The following is a 20,285-nucleotide window of genomic DNA, read 5'->3' as shown; positions in this document are numbered from 1 at the left end:
CCGCCCCACCTCTTCTTCACACCGGAAGTATTTCAAGAAGACTAGTGCTCCGCTACGCGGGCGGGCGCGGACGTGCGCCAGGCGAAGCCCGGGCCAAGGGCGGGCCCGTTTGAGCCCATTCGAGAACGGCTCGAGGACGGGACGGGACACCCTTCTAACTCCTCTATCAGAAGGTTAGTGTAAGCTTAAACCGATACTGTCACCCTGTTCCGTTAAAGTAGCCTAAAGTGGTACCCTTGAATGTATCGTCTGCACTGCATTATGGCAGCTCCTATGGTTAGAAAAGGAAGGACATCTCTCGTAGATGGGTCCATATTGGGAACCCTCAACCAATTTCTAGTTAGAGCCTCTGCTGTGTTAGCTAAAGAAATTATACAGACAGAAAAAAAACTCTATATGGATATTGCCTTCCAAAAACGTTCATCATTGGGTACCTTGGCCGGTGCTCAATCCCCATTACAACCACATGCGGTAGACCTTACAGAGCCGGCGGTATCAATAAAGGGGAAGGGGAAAGTGCACTGTCTTTGGGAGAAAGCCAGCCTTGCCCCCTTGCAACTGATGTTGTAGATGCAAGCTCGAGGTGCCCTCCCACTACGTTACGGGCTTCGCCAACACCACATGTTAAAACCCGCTCGCTTGTAATTCTGAACAGGGGCAGATACAACCATCAATAAGCCAAACTCTTAAAAGGAAACGTGGGGGTGTAAATGCTCAAGGGAAGAATGCGAAAAATTGTAAAATTACCACAGCCGACAAGGATGTTGGTCCATCGGTGCCTCATAGTCCTGACTCTGGCTCGCTTACCAGTGAAGCGATAACATTGCCCTCGACCCCTGGCGACAAGATCCCGGAGGAGCTGGGGACGGACTTCTGGACTAAACTTAAATTTATCTTTAAGAAAACGTGCCTTCTCATTTATGATAGGTTGGACATAATTGAAAATAGATTAGCATGCCTTGAACTGTCATTTGCATCGGCACAGACACAGCCTTTACCCCCGGATAAAGTTTCAACTGGCTCTCAGCCAATTGTGCCAAACGACGAGAATGTGATTGGCCACTCCAAGGGCCAATTGATTATGAGTGGTTGCACTGACCACCGAGAACCCATGGTTACGGCACATAATCCCCTTATGCCATCACTGGGAAACCAAGATGTATCTAGCCAACCCGCAACAGGTGGTGGGATTGTGACAGGGGGAGTCAACAGGGTGCCATCACACACCTCCCATCTAATTTTGGGTAAACCTAAAGTGCACCCAGCAAAAAGATTGCCGCGCATTGATCTCCCCCCTGAATCCATCCCCTATGTGGTGGTGCTTGCGGTTGTCCCCAGTTTAGGCGATGGAAAAATGGAGGATTATTGGGATCTAAAGTATAAGTGCATTCACTGGTTTAACTCACATCGCCCATTACCGGTGAATGTATCGGCGGAAATTCTCTTTGCAAGACGCGTAGACTGGGTGGGATCACAGAAAAAACCAATAGAGGGAGACTGCATAATTGTTAATTTCAGGGACAGAAGGGCAGTAGAACACATTCTCTATTGGTATGGGCAAATACAGTGACAACAATATGCCCCCTATCTGTTACCCATTTTTACCAAGCACTGAACAAGCCCACAGGAAATAGGTTGCCCATAAGAGAAATAGGGCATAGGAGCAACGAAGGGGGTATAAGGTTGTTTAACAGATTTGAAGGGTTGTCGGGCTGGAGGATTGCGACTGACAGTACCCCTGTCAAGGGGAGGGTTACGCCTTAAGGAGCACGGACAGGAACAATTATGTATGGAATTGGTTAGTACCATAGCCAGTAAATATGGCAATGATGATAGAGTAACCCTTCAACCTAGAGGAACTGAATCGGTAATTGAGTGTGTCAGCCAGGCCCCTACGGGTGTAGTAATACCATCCTACAAGCACACAGGGGATTTATCAATTACGATCTTTCCCCCAGACAGTCAATGTGTTATTTTGGATGGTCCGACCCCTGGTGGTGGAATGTCGCTCTCGGCTGAGAGCACCTCAATGATATCTTGGAATCTTGCGGGTATGGGCTCCAAACTAGTATCACCCGAGTGGTCTGGTTTTATCGATACTTTTGACATTTGTCTCTTTCAGGAGACATGGTCAATCGACCCTGTTTTCCGATTGGGTTATCTTAATTTTTATATCCCAGCGGTTAAGAAAGATAGGGGTCGTCCAGCTGGTGGGCAAGTTATATGAGTTAGCTAGGACCTGAACTGTAATATTCAGCCTGTAACAATGACATTCTTGCAGTGAGACTTAGTGCTCCCTCAGGTATTAGGATAGACATCTTTAATGTCTATGCACAAGGTAACAGGGGGTGAAGAAAATCTGAGGTCTTAACTGCCCTAGAAGGGTTGCTGACGATTATGCCCTCTAGTACCCTGCCGCTTATTGCTGGAGATTTTATTACTACTTTCGAGTCCCTAGGGCATGATGACCAGTGCCTCGCAGAGGAGGAAGATTCCAGGTGGAATATTCCCCACCTAGAATTGTCACCTATAAAAAAATGGACAGAGTTGGCCATCCAACTGAAAGGCTTGTGTTTGGGTAACCAGTTGAGGGCAGCTAATGGACGTACTGTGTCAGATAGGATGGGAAATAATACCTACGATAATGGCCACAGGATGAGTCGTATTGACTATCTGCTTGTTCACTTAGGACTGTGGCGCTATCGTAGGGACATGGTGGTAACTGGTAGGTTAGAAAGTGACCACAATCCACTTACATCTGTCTTTAATTTCTCACTGGTTAAGGGCGCACCTGTACAGCAGGGGGATATAGCACTAGATCTTGTTTTAGCAAATGATATGCGCCACATAAAGTGGAGCAAAATAGTTGATACCCCCGAAATCATAGCGGAAATTAAAAAGGATGTAAACACTGCACTAGTGGAATTGGAGACTTGAGAAGCTAGAGAGGATTCCCGTTCCTTTGTGTCTGATGTCCATTCAAATCTCTTTAAGTGCCTAAAAGCCCATTTTTGTAAGTCTAATGCGGGTCAAAAAATTTAAAATAAGAACAAAAAAAACAAGACTGTTGGTATAATGAGTCATGCCGAAAAGCTCAGTTCAGTCTTGGTAAAGCCATAAGAATAGGGGATACGTCACAGGTAAGGGCAGCTGGGGGTTGGTACAGGAAGACCCAGACCGAGGCTAAAAAGTCCTGGGAGGAAGATAAGTGGCAGGAACTTAAAGATGCCTGTATGGCTAAGAATTCTAAACTGTTTTGGGACATATTTAAATGGGATAGGGGTGACTGTCCGGATCGCCCCCAGAACAATGTGGCCCAGGACGCTTGGGTTGATTATTTCAAACCACAGTAGGCATCAAGTAGTGCTGAAGAGTCATATGGCTTACTTGAGTATACCTACTATAAAAAAGCGGTTTTTACCGCGGAAGATGTAGATAAAGCATTAGATGCGGTATCGGGGGGTAGAGCTCCGGGCATTGACTGTATCCCGGCCGATCTCTTTGTAAATGATAGAGAATCATAGCGTCCATACATTGCCCATATCGCAAATGCCATTGCACAGGGAGCAGATGTTCCCCCTCATGGAAGGGGGCAGAAATTATCCCAGTGTTCATAAAGGGGGATCAGTCCAAAGCTGGGAAATATAGGCCTATCAGTCTCAGCTCAAAAGATCATGGGCAGACTGGTCTTGTCTAAAGTGCAGGCCTGGATTGATGAAAATGATATCCTGAGTCCAATGCAGGCTGGCCTTCGCTGCCTAACCAGTACTGTTGATCAAGTCTTTCGTTTTATTAATTTGTACTGGAGGACAGTCTTATTGGGAAAGGGGGCTTTGTATGCTGTCTTTGTCGATTTGAGGGCAGCTTTCGACCTAGTACCGCGCAGGAAAATATGGCAGGTCTTGGGTGAGATGGGGATGGCCCCGGAGCTCTTGTCGCTTATCATACGGCTTCATGAGGATAATTTCGCCCAGGTACGGTGGGGGGTGCAGGGAGAGGTTACTGATGCCTTCCTGGTTGGCAGGGGTATGCGGCAGGGCTGCGTTATGGCGCCGACCCTGTTCTCACTCTTTGTCAATGGGGCGGCTGACTATCTCTCCCTGTCCCCCACTGATGCCCCGGTGCTGGCAGGCATTAAAAACCCAATCCTCATGTTTGCGGACAATACGTTGATTATTTCAAAGACTCCGAGTGGTCTCCAGAAGGCCCTCCAACGTTTCGAAGAATTTTGCCACCTACGTGGCCTGGAGATAAACACTGCCAAGACGAAGTTCATATCTGGGGGTCACCTTGCTGAAGGATATGCGTTGGAAAAGCCAACTTCATCGGGCAGTCGTGACGCATAGGCAGCAAACTGGTATCCTTCTAGCAAAATTTAAAACTTCTATATCCAAACCAATCAGCCCAGTGCTTGATATTTATGGGATGAAGGTGCTGAGTTCAGCCCTATATGGAGCTGAGCTGTGGGGACACGAAAATTTAAATTGCTTAACAGTTTTGGAAAATGCTTTTCTACTAAAAGTGACTAGTCTTCCCCAAAGTACTCCCTTAGGCCCTTTATTTTTAGACCTTGGTAAAAAACCATTGGTGTATGTAGCAAACCTTCGCCCACTATTGCACTGGTGCAGGTTATGGTGTACCGAGGAATTAGCACATTATGCTAAGGGTCTTATGGATGTAATAAAAGCAGATTCATTTCATAAATTCAAATGGTTGAAGGACATTCTATCCTTGTTAGCGAAGTTGGGGATGTCAGAACTCTGGGAAGACCCCTTAAATGTAACATTCCCATAAAAAAAAATCATGAAAGATAGGTATTGGGAAGTGGTATATACCTCAATGACCCATCAAGGTCTTTCTACCCACCTCGCTGGTTGATTTCTTGATTTTAAGTCCTGCCCGCAATTGGAGAAATATTGGGATCTAATTGAGAAACCATTCGATCGCAAACTGTATTTTCAATTTAGGGTGGGTACTCTCCCAACACGTGAGTTTATCTCAAAATGAGGGGGACTATCAATGATAGTATTGTAATGATGAATGATGCGTAGTCAGGGTCTTGTAGATACTCAAGTATATTTATTCTTAAGTTCCAGTAGTTTCAGCTTCTCTTTGCTTGTGCTTCTTCAATACTTCATATGTACAAGCCCATTCAATGTATATCATATAGGTTCTCCAACTCGTCGCCAGTATTGTAATGATGAATGATGCGTAGTCAGGGTCTTGTAGATACTCAAGTATATTTATTCTTAAGTTACAGGAAGATGGTAAGTTCATTAGGTGTCTCTTAAGTTGTCATAAATGCCCCACCAGGAGCAGCCTCTTGGTTGCTCAGCCATCCAGATCAACTGACACTCCACTCCTACAAACCCACTCCAACATTCTACATGACCTCATCACAAGCTGAGCAGGTAGGCAGAGAACTATTGAAAGGAGAGTGCAGCAGGTAATAGGAAGACTACAACAGATAGATGCAGCAACTGTTTGGACCACCGTGAAACAGTGGGGCATATTATGTTTGTTTGCCCGTTATATGCCGCACCGAGGTGTAGGTGGATAAAACCCATCTGCAAGTTGATGGGCACCAGTAGTCATGTGATAGACCTGAGGATTTTGAGCTCTGATACTTTCCCTTTTGTAGCCATTGCTGTGGCAAAGTTTTTGTCCTGGGCATGGTCAATCCGATTTAAAACAATGTCCCAAATAGCAATGGATTGATTGATTGTCCTTTTACCCCTTGGAAAATGATGTTCTGGGCCAACGCATTTCTGCCAATCCGATTAATGTGTTGCGTCTCCTTAGCGGATTTGGTACTGACCCCTGTCTTGGAGTCATATTTTAATGTATAGTGTATCACGGATTGTTTCCTTTTATATATCTTATCATAGTAGAGCGATTACTTTTAAAATGTATTCGATAGTTATAGTAGGATTTAATTGTATTTTAAATATTTATTGCTTGGTTTTATATGTCAAAATGTGTTTTTTTATTGTACTTTTATGACTTAACTGTTGAATAAAGTTATGATGATGATGATGGTTATCACGTCAGTGTTAAAGAGATTCCTAAGAATTTGATGTGCCCAGTTTGCCAGGCCAGACCTGACTCCCCCAGCTTGTCTCTATTGCAGTGGATGTTTAGCGGTTTGCATTTTGATTTTTCATTGTTAAGTTTGTATTCCAAGAATTCTGAATATTCCTTTATTGTGGACATTAGTGCTTTTATTGAATCCTTTGGTTGTTGTGTCAATATCAGTATGTCATCCGCAGAGGCGGACAATTTTACAGTTGTTCTGGTAATGTCTACCCCATGTATGCTGTCATTAAGTTTTATGTCATGAATTAGGGGTTCGAATGCGCGGAGAAAGAGTGCCGGTGAGAGGGGGCACCCTTGTCTGGTTCCTTGTTAGAGCTTGAATGGGTCTGAGAGTGATCCATTTACTGTGATACGCGCGGATGGGGACTGGTACAGGGCCATTGCCATTCTAATGTAATTCTCCCCTAGGTTAAAGGTGTGCATGCATTGTTCCAGGAAGGCCCAGGATATTTTATCAAAGGCCTTCTTTGCATCTAATGCTAGGGCTACAGTTGGCGTCGGTCTCGTTGAGACCTGTTCTCTTCCAGGGGATCCTCATCAATAGTCATAAGCATTAGAATATTCCCGCCCATGTGCGGGACCCCGGAAACACTATATTATATGTGCCCCACATATATATATATACTCATATATATATAAATACATATATATATATAACATGCAATAGCAGCCAATAAAAACAGAGCTGAAATATGCTGTGTAGAATTTCCACCATACATGTATAATAATAAGCATTAGAAACATGAGAAACAACAAAAAAGTTTTTGGGAAATTGTTTTAATGCTCAAAAAGCAGTAGAAATTCGTATAACTCACTGGAAGCATAGAAAAGCTCCCAGGCTGCATTGCAAACACACAGTCTAAAAAGACTGAAAAGCTAACCTGTAGCTGCATAGCAATAAACTGACACCGTGCCTTTAAGGCACTCATGACCCCCAGTATCCCATCATGCCTCAGGGGTGACAGTTAGGTTGTTCTTTCCGGCTCCTTCAGAGAAGGACCCTGGTTACACAGCTCCACTAATTTTCCTGTTTTTTGACAGAAAAACTCTTCACTTTTGACAATTTTTTGTTCTTACTCGACATTTAACATCTAGTCAAGTAAGATACTGTCTTTTTCAGTCATTTTGGTGAGCATTTTCTCCTGAAAATGCCTTCACTCTTTGACAAATGCCCTTCTTGTGGCAACAAGAAGGCCAAATCAGACAACCACGACGTCTGTATCCTGTGTCTGCCTGAGGAACATGATCCAGGCACCAGTCCTCAATGTGAACACCTGTCAGGAAGAACTTTAAAAGACAGGGAGAGGATTCGCATTTATGGCCTAGCTCATAGGTCATCAAGAGGAAGATCTCCGGTGAGGAAGGGCTCCAAGGAGACTCATTCATCTTCCAGAAAGAAGTCTTCACACCCCTCACCCTCAGCGTCGGGCTCGGCGCTGAGAAAAGAACCACCGGTGGATCATTCATCGTCTAAACTACCGTCGACGGCGAAGAGAAGACCAGGTACGTCGACGACGTCGAAGGATCCAGTTCCATCGTCGAAATCCCCTCCGCCGGCGTCAACCGGGCGACGTCCGACATCGAGGAAGGGAACTCCGCCGCCGTCAACCGGGCGACGGTCGGCGTCGAGTTCCAAGACCCCTCCGCCGTCGTCAACCAGGCGACGACCGGCGTCGAGTTCCAAGACCCCTCTGCCGTCGTCAACCAGGCGACGACCGGCGTCGAGGGAGGTCACCCCTCCGCCGTCGTCATCCAGACGTCGACCGGCGTCGAGAAGTGTGACTCCTCCGCCGTCGTCAAAGAAGCGACGTTCGGCGTCGAGGACCAAGACCCCTCCGCCGTCGACAGGGAAGAGTCGATCGGCGTCGAGGAGGCAGTCTCCGTCGGTGTCTCGTCAGCTCTCGGCGTCGAGGGTGTACAATACCCCTCCACCGTCGTCGCACAGACATTCGACGTCGAGGCAGAAAACTCCATTGACGGCTGATCATCACCGTTCGACGTCGAGAGAAAGGCCTCCGTCGACGATTGGACATCGTCACTCGACGTCGAGGCAGGGTGCTTCGTCGACGACAGGACATCGTCGTTCGACGTCGAGACTTCCGGCGACGACTGGGCGTCGTCGTTTGACGTCGAGAGAGAGGGCTCCGTCGACGGCCGGTACTCGCCGTTCGACGTTGAGGCATGGAACTCCGTCGGCGGCTGCTCATCGCCGCTCGACGTTGAGAGATCACACATCCTCGCATAGACATTCAAAAACAAGATTGTTTGATCCACCGACTCCACGAAAGCACTCGACCACGAGGGAAGATCGCTCGACGTCGAGATGTTCAGATGTGGTGATGGTAACGGAGTCAGCTTCCCGTCATTCCACCTCAAGGTCCTCTGGCTCCTCCACGGCATCTTCGAAGTCCAGAAGTCCGGTACCAAATCACCTGAGCGTCGGACGGACCCTTGGGCGGATAAAGTCAGACTGTCACCTAGATGGTACAGGTCTTTGGACCATTGGAGAGATTCTGGGGCTGCAAAGCATATGCAAGACTATGCCAGCTTGCAGCACAGGTCTCCTCTTCAGGATCTGGTGGAGGAGATGGACAAGCATAGCCCTCCCAGGCGCAAATCTCCTGTGAGACCACCTACCAGATCTCCCAGGCCCCGATCTCCCAGAAATGAACCACAGGAGCGGGTCAGGTCTCGCTCTCCTCGATGAGAAGAGCGTTCGAAACGATTAAAAGAGAGGAGGCACAGTGTTCACCGTAGTCGTCGACGAACTCCGTCTACTTCATCTACCTCTTCTACTAGGTCTTCCAAGAGGGACTACTCCCCTACTTTCACGGACAGTCCTACGTCCCGATCCTCCCCAGTGGATGACATTGGCACGTATCTGGATGTCTTACAAAGAGGAGCTCAGAAGCTGAGCATTGAAATGTCTGTCCCTCAGGTTACAACGACAGTCATTTTTGAGACTTTACACAAAAAGGCGATCACCCGTCCTCTACTACCGTTAGTCCCGGGGATTATGGATCCTGTCAAGGAGGTATTCCTAACTCCGGTGGCTTTCAGAGCTGTGCCAGCCCGCATCCAGAAGAAATACAAACCGGCCTCTTCTGACCCGGTTTTTGTACGATCTGACCCTCCAGCAGACTCGGTTATTGTGGCAGCGGCGAGGAAGACACACGCAGTTGCCGGTTCTTCTTCAGTCCCATCAGACAAGGACAGCAAGACTCAAGACTCCTGGGGTCGCAAAGTTTGCAACTCAGCTGCGTCGACTCTTAAGGTTTCTAGTGCGGCTGCACTTCTGGGTCGATACGACAGAGCCTTATGGGACTCTATTGAAAGGTTCAAAGCCAAGCTGCCAAAAGAAGACCAGCAGGATTTTGAAGAGACCATGACTGAAGGATGTCTGGTGGCGAATCAGATGATAAGCACGGCTGCGGATGGTGCTGTCCTGGCGGCGCACTCCTATTCTCATGGGGTTTGTGCCAGGTGATCGGCATGGTTGCGCCTGACAGGCCTGAAGCCGGATGCTCAACATCGCATCCTTAATCTCCCCTTTTCGGGTTCCGCTCTCTTCGGGGAGCATGCTGACGAAGAAATGACCCGAATGAAGATGGAACTGGACACAGTGAAAGCGGTGGGCTTGGAAAAGAAGAAAGAGTTCAAGCGCCGTTTCAAGCCCAACAGGGGGAGAGGGGCTCAACAGAGGGTTCAAACCCCTCAGTGGTCCCAAAATAAGACCCAGGGGAAATCCCAGTTTCGAGGTAAACCTGGCAGAGGTAGAGGAGGTCATCAGCAATCCTCTAACACCACGAGAGGAGGAAAAGCCTGATCGGTGGCTTCCTCTGGCGCCGTTGCCCACTCCAGTGGGAGGAAGTGCTTCACAACACCTGGCAGAGTGGGTCAGCATCACCAAGGATCAGTGGGTGCTGAATATACTGCGCAATGGATACAGGCTACGTTTCCGTGCCCCTCCAAAGAGCATTCCTCCAAAGAGCGCTTACCCTCATCAACTAAGCTTGCTCCGAAGAGAGGTAAAAGTCCTACTACAAAAAAGAGCGATAGAGGAGGTTCCTCTCGCTCAAAGAGGAAAGGGAGTTTACTCCAGGTACTTTCTTGTCCCCAAAAAAGATCGGGAGGACAAGTTCAGACCAATACTCGATCTACGACTTCTAAACAAGGTCATCGTCAGAGAAAAGTTTCGCATGTTGGCACTTCACCAAATATGCCCACATCTTCAAGTCGGAGATTGGATGTGTTCGGTGGACCTACAAGATGCGTACTTTCACATCCCTATTGCTCTACAACATCGCAAGTACTTAAGGTTTGTCGTAGGGAACAAACACTATCAGTACACAGTGCTACCCTTCGGTCTCAAGTCCGCACCACGAGTCTTCACCAAATGCATGGCAGTGGTGGCGGCTTTTCTTCACAAGAAGGGGCTCTTCATCTACCCGTACCTGGACGACTGGCTCCTGAAAGGTCCATCTCCAGTGCAGGTGAAACACGATCTACATCTGTGTCTACTCCAGTTGCACAGGCTCGGCCTTCATGTGAACCTGGAGAAGTCAGTCCAGCGGCCTACTCAATCAATCCACTACCTAGGCTCCGTTCTGGACACAAATGTGGGAAAAGCGTTTCCTTCGGAGGAGAGACTTTTTTCCATGAGCCAGAAATGTGGAATCCTGCTGAAATCTCGACTACCAACAGCCCGACAAGTAGCATCCCTGCTAGGTTCCATGGCGTCCTGCATCTTTCTCATCCCAAACGCCAGGCTGAGAATGCGTCCTCTACAGCAGGCTCTGGAGGATCAATGGGACCAGGCGACAGATCTTTGCGAGGATCGCATCAAACTCTCCCAAGCGACAAAAGACGCCATCAAATGGTGGACACGGAGAAAGAATCTGCTGGTGGGGGTTCGGTTCCACCAGCCTCTTCCAACCCAGTCGATAGTGACGGATGCCTCTCTGCAGGGTTGGGGAGCGCACATGGGTCCGCTTCAGATTCAAGGCCTGTGGTCTGCGCAGGAGCAGACATACCACATCAATATGCTGGAACTCAGAGCGGTATTCCTGGCTCTCAAAGCTTTTTTACCAGCGATAGAGTCCAACTCAGTCCTAGTTCAGACGGACAACACGACCACCATGTTCTATCTGAACAAACAAGGAGGCACAAGGTCTCGCCCTCTGTCTCGAGAGGCTCAGGCAATCTGGCATTGGCTCCTCTCTCGAGGCCTCACGATAGTGGCGGTGCACCTTCCAGGCGAGTTGAACGTAAAAGCAGACGCACTCAGCAGGCACTTCGAAGATCAGCCAGACTGGGTGCTAAACGACGAAGTAGTGGAAGAGCTTTTTCGTTGCTGGGGTCGTCCAACCATAGATTTGTTTGCAGACAACGAAAACTCCAAATGCCACGCCTTCGCGTCCAGGTTCCACCGGCCAGGGACTCAGGGGAATGCTCTACTGATGGATTGGTCAGGGACATTCGCTTACGCGTTTCCTCCCCTGGCTCTGATTCCGAGAGTAGTTTCCAAGCTCTGCAGGTCGAACATGGAAATGATCCTGATAGCTCCGGATTGGCCGCGGCAGTGGTGGTACCCGGACCTTCTGCATCTGTCTGTGTGTCCACACAGACGACTCCCTTGCAGGCCGGACCTGTTGAGCAAGATGAACGGGAGGATAATGCATCCCAACCTCCCATCACTGAACCTAACAGCATGGCTCCTGAGGTCCTGCAATACGGACATTTGAACTTGCCTCCGGAATGCATGAACATTTTAAAGGAGGCTAAGAGACCTTCCACAAGAGCGTCCTATGCGTTCAAGTGGAAGAGGTTTTTCTTATGGTGTAGGGATCATCACCTAGATCCGACTAAAGGACAGGAGGACGTCATCTTGCCATACCTCCTTTCCCTAGCTACGGCTGGTTTAAAATACGCTTATATTAGGGTGCATTTGTCAGCCATAGTAGCATACAGAAAATCACCAGATCAGGTGTCTTTCTTTCAGGTTCCAGTGGTTAAGGACTTCCTCCAGGGGTTGAAGAAAGTGTATCCCCCTGTGCGAAATCCTTCTCCTCCATGGGAATTAAACCTGGTGCTATCCAGGTTAATGTCACCACCTTTTGAGCCCATCCACAAGGCCTCTTTGCAACATCTCTCTTGTAAGGCGGCCTTTTTGGTGGCGATTACCTCTGCTCGCAGAGTCAGCGAGATTCAAGCTCTCTGTGCGAAAGAACCATACACTATCTTTCATCACAATAGGGTAGTCTTAAGGGCTCATCCAGCTTTCTTACCTAAAGTCATCTCTGATTTTCATATAAATCAGTCCATTTCCCTTCCATCATTTTTTCCAAATCCTACGACCCCAGCCGAGCGGTCACTTCACTCCTTAGATCTTAAGTGAGTGCTCAAGTTCTATTTGGAAATGACCAAAGGGATTAGGAAAACGGATCAACTGTTCGTGAACTATGGTTCAATGCGAAGAGGTTTTCCAGCGGCCAAGAGGTCCATCGCGAGATGGATTGTCTCTTGCATTAAATTGGCTTATCAGCTTGCAGGCAAGCCTTTGTTGCAGTCACCCAAAGCGCATTCCACTAGAGGGAAGGCCGCTACTGTAGCCTTCTTACACGACATTCCAATGTCGGAGATATGCAAGGCTGGGACTTGGAAATCAGTTCATACCTTTACGAGACATTACTGTCTCGAGTCTGATTCCAGGGCCGATACTCAAGTAGGACAAGCCTCTTTGAGGAATCTATTTGGGTAGCCTACGGCCTATACGAGCTTAGTATTTTCTAGGCTTAATATGGTTTATTACTGTATTGTTACTCCTTTGCCCGCAGGGATGAGGTGAGGCTCGCTATTCTATTCTAATGCTTATGACTATTGATGAGGATCCCCTGGAAGAGAAGGATTAGTTACTTACCTGTAATCCTAGTTCTCTTCCAGGGGTATCCTCATCAAAGTCATAAGCAACCCTCCCGCCTCCCCGGGCAAAGGACATTCTTTAATAAGGAGATGTTGTTAACCTATTTGTTATTGGGTTTATTTTCAGTCTCCGAAAAGAACAACTGACCTAACTGTCACCCCTGAGGCATGATGGGATACTGGGGGTCATGAGTGCCTTAAAGGCACGGTGTCAGTTTATTGCTATGCAGCTACAGGTTAGCTTTTCAGTCTTTTTAGACTGTGTGTTTGCAATGCAGCCTGGGAGCTTTTCTATGCTTCCAGTGAGTTATAAGAATTTCTACTGCTTTTTGAGCATTAAAACAATTTCTAAACAAACTTTTTTGTTGTTTCTCATGTTTCTAATGCTTATTATTATACATGTATGGTGGAAATTCTACACAGCATATTTCAGCTCTGTTTTTATTGGCTGCTATTGCATGTTATATATATATATGTATTTATATATATATGAGTATATATATATGTGGGGCACATATAATATAGTGTTTCCGGGGTCCCGCACATGGGCGGGAATATTCTAATGCTTATGACTTTGATGAGGATACCCCTGGAAGAGAACTAGGATTACAGGTAAGTAACTAATCCTTCTAGTACGTGGCAGAATAGTTGTGTGCTGTCACTAGCCATCCGGTTTTTCATAAAGCCAACTTGGGTGCTACTTATTAGTTTTGGTAGGCATTTGTTCAGTCTGGCCGCCAGTATTTTGGCATACATTTTACAGTCTACTTTGATGAGCGATATGGGTCTATAGTTCTTTGGTTGTTAGTGGTCTTTGCCTTCTTTCGGGATAACTATTATTGTTGCTTCTGACATGGATATTGGCACCTTACCTGAGGATGCTGTTTGGTTAAAGACCTTTTTCATAGTTGAGGTTAGTTTGGGTAGGAAGGTTTTATAGAAGGCAGTGTGTCTGTCTGGGCCGGGGTCCTTGTTCTTTTTCAGGGACTTCACTGCCATCTCCATCTCAGTGCAGGTGATTTCTTGTCCTAGTCCTGCATTGTCTGCTTAGTCTAGTTTGGGTAGTCTCAGTCTGTCTAGGTATCTTGTGCATTCCTCCTTGTCTAGTGTCTTATCCGTTTTGTATAGCTATGAGTAGAAGTCTTTGAACGTTTTGAGGATTTCCTTATGTCTTGTGTGGGTTTTGTTATGTGTGTCCGTGATTGTTGAGATCGCTACTAGGTTGCGTTTGTGCTTCAGGTATGAGGCTAACAGTTTTCCTGCTCTTTTGGATTTGCATAGGTTCAGAGCTTTACATCTGTTGAACCACAATCCTGAACTCTTGCTCATGAGCTTATTGTACTCGTATTTGCGTTGCGTTAGGGTGTGTTCTATTGTGTTGTTGTGGTTGGCGTTTATGTGGTCCAGCTCTTACTTTTTTATCTCCTCCTCTAGTTGGGTTATCCTAAGGTTTGTTTTCTTGTTTATTCTTGCCTTAACCCCTTCACTGAGGCGGCTATTCCGCCGCAGTGCTAAGGGGGTGGGGCGGAAGAGCGGTGGGCGCATGCTGGTGATGGAACCGCTCCGTCACCAGTGTCGGTTGCGCTGTGCTTATGATGGAGCGGTTCCGTCACGGCCCCGCCCGCTCAATAGAACGCTCAGCGCAGGCGGGGAATCCGCGCAGGCGTGCCGAGCGGGCCGTGACGGAACCGCTCCGTCATCAGCACAGCATGACCGCGGCTGATGACAGAGCGGTTCCGTCATCAGCAGGGGAGGGGTTAATATTGATTATGTTGCCCCAGATCGTTTCTTTTAGTGCTTCCCATAGTGTGCTAGTACGAACCTCCCCATTGTCATTGTTAGCTATGCATTCTCTATGACTTCTTCTTCTTCTTTTTTTTGTTGCTCAGGTTTGAGATAGTGTTGTTTCTAAACCGCCATCTTCTGGGGATAGCTTTGTTATGGCAGCCGCTTAGTTTTAGATTGGTGGCTGAGTGGTATGAGACTAACCTTGGTACGAGTGCCGATTCTTTGATCGAGTGTGTGTGGCTGCCTGATATTAGGATATAGTCTATCCTTGAATGTGATTTATGTGGATTGGAGTAGAAGGTATAGTCCCTTGTGTCGGGGTGTTGTAGTCTCCACGCGTCTTTGACATTGAATTTGGAGCGTATGTTCTGTAATGTTGCATGGGAGTTTGATGAGTGGTATTGGCAGGAGGACTTTCTGTATTGGCAGGAGGACTGTCTGGCACCAGGGATTTTCTAATGGGTAAAAAATGGGTTGGTGGCTTACGTGGCATTGGGCCAAGCCCCCACCTACCCTTATAACCTTCACCAGTCTTTCTACTGCCTATGGTGCCGGGACGCCCCTTCGCTGAGGCAGCTGCGCGCTCTACAAAATTACTTAATGATAATAATAATAATGCAGAGTATTTGAAGGGGGAGTGCGCTCGTGGCAATGGGTTTATGACCCCCTCCTCCCCTATAACCAAAAGTCTTTCTGCCCCCCAGAAGCAGATTGGAGCTTCTAAACTCCAATCTCCCCCACAGAGAGCAGAAAGCTCACTAGGCAAAACGTGATGTAGCATTTAAATCAGTCCAAATGGGAGAACGGTGGGTGGTAGATATTTTATGGATTCCTGTTGATTCCGTAAGTTTCCATCGCAGAAATTCAAGAAGAAAACTGTGCAATTGCAGGCAAAGTGTTAAGTTTGCAGAGCACTGTAAGTCAGAAAACCTTGTGGGATTGACGCGAGGCATACCACTGTGGATTTTGCTGGGTGTCTAGTTTTCAGAATGTCTGGGTTTGGTATATTTCCCTGGGTGGCCATTGATACTTGGCCAAGACAAAACCCCTACTCCCATGCTAAATCAGATCCTTTTTGTGACTGGAAATGTTGGTCACCACATTGTATTTTGGCGTCTCTCCTGTTGCGGGAAGTAGGCCTACCCACACAAGTGAGGTACCATTTTTATCAGATGACTCAGGGAAGGCTGGGTAGAAAGACGTTTGTGGCTCCCTGCAGATTCAGAACTTCCAAGCACAGAAAGGTGAGGAAAATGTGATTTGTTCCTCAAAGTTTGCGGTTTGCAAGGGATTCTGGGTCAAACAATCTGTTGAGAGCCATGTGGGTCAACCCTTTCTGGGTTCCTCTAGTTGTCTTGTTTAAAAAAATGTATGGCTTTGGTAGGCTTCATTTGGTGCTGCTGAGCTAGAGCCCAAAATTTCACAGCTATCCTCTTTGAAAAAAACGGGTCTGTTTTGTGTGGAAAAATGTGATGTTCCTTTGTTGCGTTTTGGGCCATTTCCTGTTGCGGGCACTAGGCCTACCCATACAAGTGAGATACCAGTTTTAGTAGAAGATTTAGGGAAATGCTGGATGTTAGGAGGTTTGCTGTTCCTTACAGATTCCAGAACTTTTGATCACAGAAATGTGAGGAAATTGTGTTTTCAGTCAAAGTTTGAGATTTGCAAGGGACTCTGGTTAAAACAACCTGGTGAAAGCCACACAAGTCACCTCATTGTAGGTTTCCCTTGGTGTCTAGTTTTAATAATGTACAGATTTGCTAGATTTACCTAAGTGCCAGCTGAGAGAGGTCCTAAAATCCACAGCTACCCGCTTAAAAAAACAGGTCAAAACAGGTAAGTTTTGAGTGAAAAAATGTGATGTATCCATGTTGCGGTTTGGGTCATGTCCTGTCATGGGCACTAGGCTTCCCTGCACAAGTAAGATGCCATTTTCATCAAAAGACATCCAGGAGCATAGAATAGTGGATATTTATTATTACCAGTTCGATTTTGCTGCATTCGTTCCATCCAAATGAACACTATTATTTAAGAAAGATTACATTTAGGAAAAATACCCTCTAAATCATATGCTCATATGGGAACCCACAGATCCAGAGATGGACAAAAACCCACTGCTCATAAATTCCATATCTTGGACCCATTTCAGAAATATATAAGTTACCTTGATTCCTATTTTGCACTCTATATATGAATTGGTCTGTACTCAGTACACAATGAAAAAGCATTGTACGGTACAGTTCAGTTTTTGGCTCAGTGAACTTCAGGCTCTTGGAGAACCTACAAACCCTACATATCCCTACAACTAAAAGTGTCTAGTGAATGCAATTGTTCATTGCTTTTGTAAATCGGCCATTGTGACAAAAAGTTACAAATGAAAATATTATCACAAATGGCTGGTTTTCCTACTCATTTTCAATATCACTTTAATTCAGCAGTTCGTTTTTTGGGGATCTACACATATGACCTATTGCAGAATTCAGAATGTTGTCTACTTTTCAGAAATATATAGCTTTCCAGGATCAACCGTGGGTTTCACACTGGTTTGCACCACAAACTGAAAGTAGGTTGAAAGCACAAAAAATAAAAACAATTGGCTCCCTCTTTGAAAAATCCTAAAATTGTGTTGAAAATTGCTTTTTATTCATCTTGACGTGCTGCTGGAAGCATGCAGGCTTTAGGAAATCAAATAGTTTTTAGACCATCTTTATGAAAAAAACTAAAACTTTTATCCAGAGCACTAATTTCCTATTGTTCCCCCCAAAAATTGCAAATTTGGCGTGTATAGCTTAATTGGAATAAAAACATAAGGAGACCTAAGCGCTAACTATCCCACGTAGCCAAAAAAAATCTTAGAATGGGTGTGTGGGGGTGGCCTAGCAGCGAAAGGGTTCACCCGCTTTAAAAAAAACATAATTTTCTCAATACTTTTTAATTTGAGATAAATTTCCCCAAAAATAGAGCACCAGTTGCTTATTTAGTGGACGTGGCAGAAGAAGGAACCTGGCATGAAATTACCAATAACACATTCAGCTTCCCAGACCCTGGAGCATTCTTGGCACAACAGATGTTTGAGCAGTTAGAACAGTGATGATGCAGAGTACAGTCCTGGCATAGGATGACTGTGGGTAAACAGAGCCCCGGAAGGTCCCTTTGATGCAAAGCATCTCTGGAGGAAGAGCTGACCTGGCACATAAAGTAGGGTTAGTACATCAATTGTATAGGACTTGGAACGTCCAAGGCACCGGAGCCTGCCTGTCACATAGAGCAGGGTTAGTACATCAGATGGTAAAGCACATAGAACACCACAACTATCCAGGCCCGAGCAGGGTCCAGTTGATGAGTTGAACAGCCAAGTCTTTGAGAATTTAAAGGGACGCAGAGTTGGGGTGTCACTTGAGCTGATGGAAGTTTAGAAGGTGGTTCAAGTAGGCGGGCCAGTAGTTATGTAGGGCCTTGTATGAACATGGCAGGAGTCTTGCCTAGCATCTTTTCTATACAAGGAGCCTGTGGAGTTCCTGAGGTAGGAGATGATGTGAGTTCATCTAGTGATCTGGCTACAGCGTTCTGTATGATCTTTAGTTGTCATAGGAAATGATCTGCGATCCCAGCATAGAGAGCTTGCTGTAGTCCAGTCGGCTGAAGATGAGGGCCTGGGTGATGGTGTATCTGGAGCTTTGGAGTAGCCATTTGATTATCTTATGAAGCATGAGGAGGATGAAGAAACAGGAGAAGGAGACAGAGTTTACCGGATTCATCATGGTTAGCTTGTTGTCCAGAATGATGTCTAGGTGCCTAAAGTGACTAGTGGGGTTAGGAGTAGGTCCAAGTTCTGAGGGCCACCAGGGTCTGTCCCATGGGCAGTTTTTGTTTAAAAAAATCAGAATTTTTGTCTTGTATGTGTTGAGGTTCAGGAAGTTGTCCTTTATCCAGTTAGCGACGTCAGTCATGCAGTTGTGGAAGTTTTGTGTTGGTATTGGCGGTGTCTTCGGAGCAGGAGAAGATGAGTAGTGTGTTGTCAGAATAGGAAATTATGTTGAGTCCATGGGTTTGGTGATGCTGGCAAGAGGTGTTCTATAAGTGTTAAAGAGGGTGGGGCTGAGCAAGGATCCCTGGAAAACCCCTTAGATGATTTCCTTAGGTTCAGAGGTGAAGGGGGACTTTTGGGGTTCTTTCTGTGAGGAAAGGGGCAATCCAGCTGAGGGCAGCTCCTTGGATACCTATGTTGTGCAGCCTTGTGATGAGTGAGTGGTGGGAGACAGTCTCAAAGGCTGCAGAGAGGTCTAGGAGGATCAGAGCCACAGTCTCTCCTTAGTCGAGCAGTACTCGGATGTCGTCAGTAGCTGTGATGAGCTCTGTCTCTTTGATGTGGTGGCTGCCGAATCGGGAATTGGAGGATTACTATATATATAGATTAATATCTTAAGTTTCTACCCATTCTTGCACATCTTGCACCCATAGATTTGCATTGAGGCCATTAGTGAAAGCCATGTAAGAGCTATTATTTGTTTATTTTACTATAATGTTATGCCCCTCCTGTAATGTTCTTCAACGTTGGTAGACTATCATTATAGATAGAATCGCTTCAGGAGTTGAGCTCATTGAGTTAAGGACTCACTACTGATATCGCAGAGTGAGCTGCAGAAAATGAGTATGAATTCCAGCAGGGCTATCACATCCTTCTTTCTTCCAGTGTTGTTAAATTCAGTACTAATAAACTGAGCTATTGTAGGTACGTTAGTCATAGCGCATTGAAACAGAGAAATAGTAGTGGTGAGTACCAAAGAAAAGCAAATGATTATTAATGTACTAGTCCTTGTAAAGGAAGAAGATTGTAGCTATCTGTTAGGCTGGGGATACTTTATATTGAGCTATAGTATTATATCCTAGTGCGATAGTCATGCACTCTAATTTTTGCATTTTTATGCTATTCCTTTATACCACCCCATCAACAGCTATCATAATTCAGTACAAAATACTAAACAGAAATGATGCTTTTCCTTTCAAACATTATGTCTAGACTCACATGCAAAAGTTTGGCATGGATACGCACTATGATAAGTCTCACCATCTATCTTTCCGTTTTATTGTCCCAAACTGGGATCCCTATATGGAGTTTTTATGAGGTAGTTGTTTTGTTTAATTCTCTAGTGTATGAGGTGTATGAATTGTGATTTGCGATTCTTAGTGTTGGAAGAGAAGACTATATTTAATGTGTCATGTGTTATCTACTCGGGAGGAATATTCCATATCTTCCGTCAGATGTGATGATTGTCTGTCGTTATATATATTTTCGCTGTTTGCGATTACAACGCCCTGGGTTCCCCCCTCCATAAAGCTGCCATTGATGCAATGTTACATTTTCCTTCATACGCGCCTAGTTTTTCTTGCTGCTCACAATGACTGGATCCCGCCAGCTCTCTTTGACAGTTTTACTGCTGCCTCTTTCGCGCTCCTCCACGACATCCCCCATGCATATT

Source organism: Lissotriton helveticus, chromosome 6 (genome assembly GCF_964261635.1).
Source record: "Lissotriton helveticus chromosome 6, aLisHel1.1, whole genome shotgun sequence".
Taxonomy (NCBI): domain Eukaryota; kingdom Metazoa; phylum Chordata; class Amphibia; order Caudata; family Salamandridae; genus Lissotriton; species Lissotriton helveticus.
This window is presented reverse-complemented; position numbering follows the sequence as displayed.